The following is a 6,479-nucleotide window of genomic DNA, read 5'->3' on the forward strand; positions in this document are numbered from 1 at the left end:
CCACATGGAAAGTGCCAGGAGGGAGAAGTGGGGATTATGTTTAGACTTTCTCGGAACTGCTTCAAATCAACTAGATATCTTTGTGCTGTAAATCTCCCAACAGCCAAACGCAAAAGCAGCAAACATCTCGCTGTATGTCCCACATCCAAAGTGCCAAGAGAGAGCTTGCTCTCCCTGTCTTTGAGTACTGTTTTCACTGTCCCGGTTACCTCTTTGCTAACATTCTCTTCAGAGCCGCAGTGAAACCAGGAACCACGTGGAGAAGGCACCCACACTGAAAGTGCCTGGAGGGAACATTGGGGCTTCTTCTCAGTGTCTCTGACATAGGGTTTCACTGTCCCGGGAAAGTCTCTGCTAACACCGTGCAGAGCGCTGTGCCCAATATACAGAAACGTCTTGCGGTATCTCCTACAGGGAAAGTGCCAGGAGGGAATTGCGGAGCTTATTCTCAGTGTCTCTGAGAATTGCTCTGATTATCTGTGTGACCTCTTTGCTAAGACTCTCCAGAGAGCCGTCCTCAAAACAAACACACATCTTGACATATCTCCCACATTGATCGCAGTGTCTCCAGAAACGGCATTCAAGGAGCCAGGACCTTTTCTCCCTACACTGTCCGTTGAGTTGTCCTCAAAACCAATATACATCCTGCTATATCTCCCACATGGAAAGTGCCAGGAGGGAGAAGTGGGGATTATGTTTAGACTTTCTCGGAACTGCTTCAAATCAACTAGATATCTTTGTGCTGTAAATCTCCCAACAGACAAACGCAAAAGCAGCAAACATCTCGCTGTATGTCCCACATCCAAAGTGCCAAGAGAGAGCTTGCTCTCCCTGTCTTTGAGTACTGTTTTCACTGTCCCGGTTACCTCTTGGCTAACATTCTCTTCAGAGCCGCAGTGAAACCAGGAACCACGTGGAGAAAGCACCCACACTGAAAGTGCCTGGAGGGAACATTGGGGCTTCTTCTCAGTGCCTCTGACATAGGGTTTCACTGTCCCGGGAAAGTCTCTGCTAACACCGTGCAGAGCGCTGTGCCCAATATACAGAAACGTCTTGCGGTATCTCCTACAGGGAAAGTGCCAGGAGGGAATTGCGGAGCTTGTTCTCAGTGTCTCTGAGAATTGCTCTGATTATCTGTGTGACCTCTTTGCTAAGACTCTCCAGAGAGCCGTCCTCAAAACAAACACACATCTTGACATATCTCCCACATTGATCGCAGTGTCTCCAGAAACGGCATTCAAGGAGCCAGGACCTTTTCTCCCTACACTGTCCATTGAGTTGTCCTCAAAACCAATATACATCCTGCTATATCTCCCACATGGAAAGTGCCAGGAGGGAGAAGTGGGGATTATGTTTAGACTTTCTCGGAACTGCTTCAAATCAACTAGATATCTTTGTGCTGTAAATCTCCCAACAGACAAACGCAAAAGCAGCAAACATCTCGCTGTATGTCCCACATCCAAAGTGCCAAGAGAGAGCTTGCTCTCCCTGTCTTTGAGTACTGTTTTCACTGTCCCGGTTACCTCTTGGCTAACATTCTCTTCAGAGCCGCAGTGAAACCAGCAACCACGTGGAGAAAGCACCCACACTGAAAGTGCCTGGAGGGAACATTGGGGCTTCTTCTCAGTGTCTCTGACATAGGGTTTCACTGTGCCGGGAAAGTCTCTGCTAACACCGTGCAGAGCGCTGTGCCCAATATACAGAAACGTCTTGCGGTATCTCCTACAGGGAAAGTGCCAGGAGGGAATTGCGGAGCTTGTTCTCAGTGTCTCTGAGAATTGCTCTGATTATCTGTGTGACCTCTTTGCTAAGACTCTCCAGAGAGCCGTCCTCAAAACCAACACACATCTTGACATATCTCCCACATTGATCGCAGTGTCTCCAGAAACGGCATTCAAGGAGCCAGGACCTTTTCTCCCTACACTGTCCATTGAGTTGTCCTCAAAACCAATATACATCCTGCTATATCTCCCACATGGAAAGTGCCAGGAGGGAGAAGTGGGGATTATGTTTAGACTTTCTCGGAACTGCTTCAAATCAACTAGATATCTTTGTGCTGTAAATCTCCCAACAGACAAACGCAAAAGCAGCAAACATCTCGCTGTATGTCCCACATCCAAAGTGCCAAGAGAGAGCTTGCTCTCCCTGTCTTTGAGTACTGTTTTCACTGTCCCGGTTACCTCTTGGCTAACATTCTCTTCAGAGCCGCAGTGAAACCAGCAACCACGTGGAGAAAGCACCCACACTGAAAGTGCCTGGAGGGAACATTGGGGCTTCTTCTCAGTGTCTCTGACATAGGGTTTCACTGTGCCGGGAAAGTCTCTGCTAACACCGTGCAGAGCGCTGTGCCCAATATACAGAAACGTCTTGCGGTATCTCCTACAGGGAAAGTGCCAGGAGGGAATTGCGGAGCTTGTTCTCAGTGTCTCTGAGAATTGCTCTGATTATCTGTGTGACCTCTTTGCTAAGACTCTCCAGAGAGCCGTCCTCAAAACCAACACACATCTTGACATATCTCCCACATTGATCGCAGTGTCTCCAGAAACGGCATTCAAGGAGCCAGGACCTTTTCTCCCTACACTGTCCATTGAGTTGTCCTCAAAACCAATATACATCCTGCTATATCTCCCACATGGAAAGTGCCAGGAGGGAGAAGTGGGGATTATGTTTAGACTTTCTCGGAACTGCTTCAAATCAACTAGATATCTTTGTGCTGTAAATCTCCCAACAGCCAAACGCAAAAGCAGCAAACATCTCGCTGTATGTCCCACATCCAAAGTGCCAAGAGAGAGCTTGCTCTCCCTGTCTTTGAGTACTGTTTTCACTGTCCCGGTTACCTCTTTGCTAACATTCTCTTCAGAGACGCAGTGAAACCAGGAACCACGTGGAGAAGGCACCCACACTGAAAGTGCCTGGAGGGAACATTGGGGCTTCTTCTCAGTGTCTCTGACATAGGGTTTCACTGTCCCGGGAAAGTCTCTGCTAACACCGTGCAGAGCGCTGTGCCCAATATACAGAAAGGTCTTGCGGTATCTCCTACAGGGAAAGTGCCAGGAGGGAATTGCGGAGCTTGTTCTCAGTGTCTCTGAGAATTGCTCTGATTATCTGTGTGACCTCTTTGCTAAGACTCTCCAGAGAGCCGTCCTCAAAACAAACACACATCTTGACATATCTCCCACATTGATCGCAGTGTCTCCAGAAACGGCATTCAAGGAGCCAGGACCTTTTCTCCCTACACTGTCCATTGAGTTGTCCTCAAAACCAATATACATCCTGCTATATCTCCCACATGGAAAGTGCCAGGAGGGAGAAGTGGGGATTATGTTTAGACTTTCTCGGAACTGCTTCAAATCAACTAGATATCTTTGTGCTGTAAATCTCCCAACAGACAAACGCAAAAGCAGCAAACATCTCGCTGTATGTCCCACATCCAAAGTGCCAAGAGAGAGCTTGCTCTCCCTGTCTTTGAGTACTGTTTTCACTGTCCCGGTTACCTCTTTCCTAACATTCTCTTCAGAGCCGCAGTGAAACCAGCAACCACGTGGAGAAAGCACCCACACTGAAAGTGCCTGGAGGGAACATTGGGGCTTCTTCTCAGTGTCTCTGACATAGGGTTTCACTGTCCCGGGAAAGTCTCTGCTAACACCGTGCAGAGCGCTGTGCCCAATATACAGAAACGTCTTGCGGTATCTCCTACAGGGAAAGTGCCAGGAGGGAATTGCGGAGCTTGTTCTCAGTGTCTCTGAGAATTGCTCTGATTATCTGTGTGACCTCTTTGCTAAGACTCTCCAGAGAGCCGTCCTCAAAACCAACACACATCTTGACATATCTCCCACATTGATCGCAGTGTCTCCAGAAACGGCATTCAAGGAGCCAGGACCTTTTCTCCCTACACTGTCCATTGAGTTGTCCTCAAAACCAATATACATCCTGCTATATCTCCCACATGGAAAGTGCCAGGAGGGAGAAGTGGGGATTATGTTTAGACTTTCTCGGAACTGCTTCAAATCAACTAGATATCTTTGTGCTGTAAATCTCCCAACAGCCAAACGCAAAAGCAGCAAACATCTCGCTGTATGTCCCACATCCAAAGTGCCAAGAGAGAGCTTGCTCTCCCTGTCTTTGAGTACTGTTTTCACTGTCCCGGTTACCTCTTTGCTAACATTCTCTTCAGAGCTGTAGTGAAACCAGGAACCACGTGGAGAAAGCACCCACACTGAAAGTGCCTGGAGGGAACATTGGGGCTTCTTCTCAGTGCCTCTGACATAGGGTTTCACTGTCCCGGGAAAGTCTCTGCTAACACCGTGCAGAGCGCTGTGCCCAATATACAGAAACGTCTTGCGGTATCTCCTACAGGGAAAGTGCCAGGAGGGAATTGCGGAGCTTGTTCTCAGTGTCTCTGAGAATTGCTCTGATTATCTGTGTGACCTCTTTGCTAAGACTCTCCAGAGAGCCGTCCTCAAAACAAACACACATCTTGACATATCTCCCACATTGATCGCAGTGTCTCCAGAAACGGCATTCAAGGAGCCAGGACCTTTTCTCCCTACACTGTCCATTGAGTTGTCCTCAAAACCAATATACATCCTGCTATATCTCCCACATGGAAAGTGCCAGGAGGGAGAAGTGGGGATTATGTTTAGACTTTCTCGGAACTGCTTCAAATCAACTAGATATCTTTGTGCTGTAAATCTCCCAACAGACAAACGCAAAAGCAGCAAACATCTCGCTGTATGTCCCACATCCAAAGTGCCAAGAGAGAGCTTGCTCTCCCTGTCTTTGAGTACTGTTTTCACTGTCCCGGTTACCTCTTTCCTAACATTCTCTTCAGAGCCGCAGTGAAACCAGCAACCACGTGGAGAAAGCACCCACACTGAAAGTGCCTGGAGGGAACATTGGGGCTTCTTCTCAGTGTCTCTGACATAGGGTTTCACTGTCCCGGGAAAGTCTCTGCTAACACCGTGCAGAGCGCTGTGCCCAATATACAGAAACGTCTTGCGGTATCTCCTACAGGGAAAGTGCCAGGAGGGAATTGCGGAGCTTGTTCTCAGTGTCTCTGAGAATTGCTCTGATTATCTGTGTGACCTCTTTGCTAAGACTCTCCAGAGAGCCGTCCTCAAAACAAACACACATCTTGACATATCTCCCACATTGATCGCAGTGTCTCCAGAAACGGCATTCAAGGAGCCAGGACCTTTTCTCCCTACACTGTCCATTGAGTTGTCCTCAAAACCAATCTACATCCTGCTATATCTCCCACATGGAAAGTGCCAGGAGGGAGAAGTGGGGATTATGTTTAGACTTTCTCGGAACTGCTTCAAATCAACTAGATATCTTTGTGCTGTAAATCTCCCAACAGCCAAACGCAAAAGCAGCAAACATCTCGCTGTATGTCCCACATCCAAAGTGCCAAGAGAGAGCTTGCTCTCCCTGTCTTTGAGTACTGTTTTCACTGTCCCGGTTACCTCTTTGCTAACATTCTCTTCAGAGCCGCAGTGAAACCAGCAACCACGTGGAGAAGGCACCCACACTGAAAGTGCCTGGAGGGAACATTGGGGCTTCTTCTCAGTGCCTCTGACATAGGGTTTCACTGTCCCGGGAAAGTCTCTGCTAACACCGTGCAGAGCGCTGTGCCCAATATACAGAAACGTCTTGCGGTATCTCCTACAGGGAAAGTGCCAGGAGGGAATTGCGGAGCTTGTTCTCAGTGTCTCTGAGAATTGCTCTGATTATCTGTGTGACCTCTTTGCTAAGACTCTCCAGAGAGCCGTCCTCAAAACAAACACACATCTTGACATATCTCCCACATTGATCGCAGTGTCTCCAGAAACGACATTCAAGGAGCCAGGACCTTTTCTCCCTACACTGTCCATTGAGTTGTCCTCAAAACCAATATACATCCTGCTATATCTCCCACATGGAAAGTGCCAGGAGGGAGAAGTGGGGATTATGTTTAGACTTTCTCGGAACTGCTTCAAATCAACTAGATATCTTTGTGCTGTAAATCTCCCAACAGCCAAACGCAAAAGCAGCAAACATCTCGCTGTATGTCCCACATCCAAAGTGCCAAGAGAGAGCTTGCTCTCCCTGTCTTTGAGTACTGTTTTCACTGTCCCGGTTACCTCTTTGCTAACATTCTCTTCAGAGCCGCAGTGAAACCAGGAACCACGTGGAGAAGGCACCCACACTGAAAGTGCCTGGAGGGAACATTGGGGCTTCTTCTCAGTGTCTCTGACATAGGGTTTCACTGTCCCGGGAAAGTCTCTGCTAACACCGTGCAGAGCGCTGTGCCCAATATACAGAAACGTCTTGCGGTATCTCCTACAGGGAAAGTGCCAGGAGGGAATTGCGGAGCTTGTTCTCAGTGTCTCTGAGAATTGCTCTGATTATCTGTGTGACCTCTTTGCTAAGACTCTCCAGAGAGCCGTCCTCAAAACAAACACACATCTTGACATATCTCCCACATTGATCGCAGTGTC

Source organism: Larus michahellis, unplaced genomic scaffold (genome assembly GCF_964199755.1).
Source record: "Larus michahellis unplaced genomic scaffold, bLarMic1.1 SCAFFOLD_38, whole genome shotgun sequence".
In the NCBI taxonomy this organism is placed as follows: domain Eukaryota; kingdom Metazoa; phylum Chordata; class Aves; order Charadriiformes; family Laridae; genus Larus; species Larus michahellis.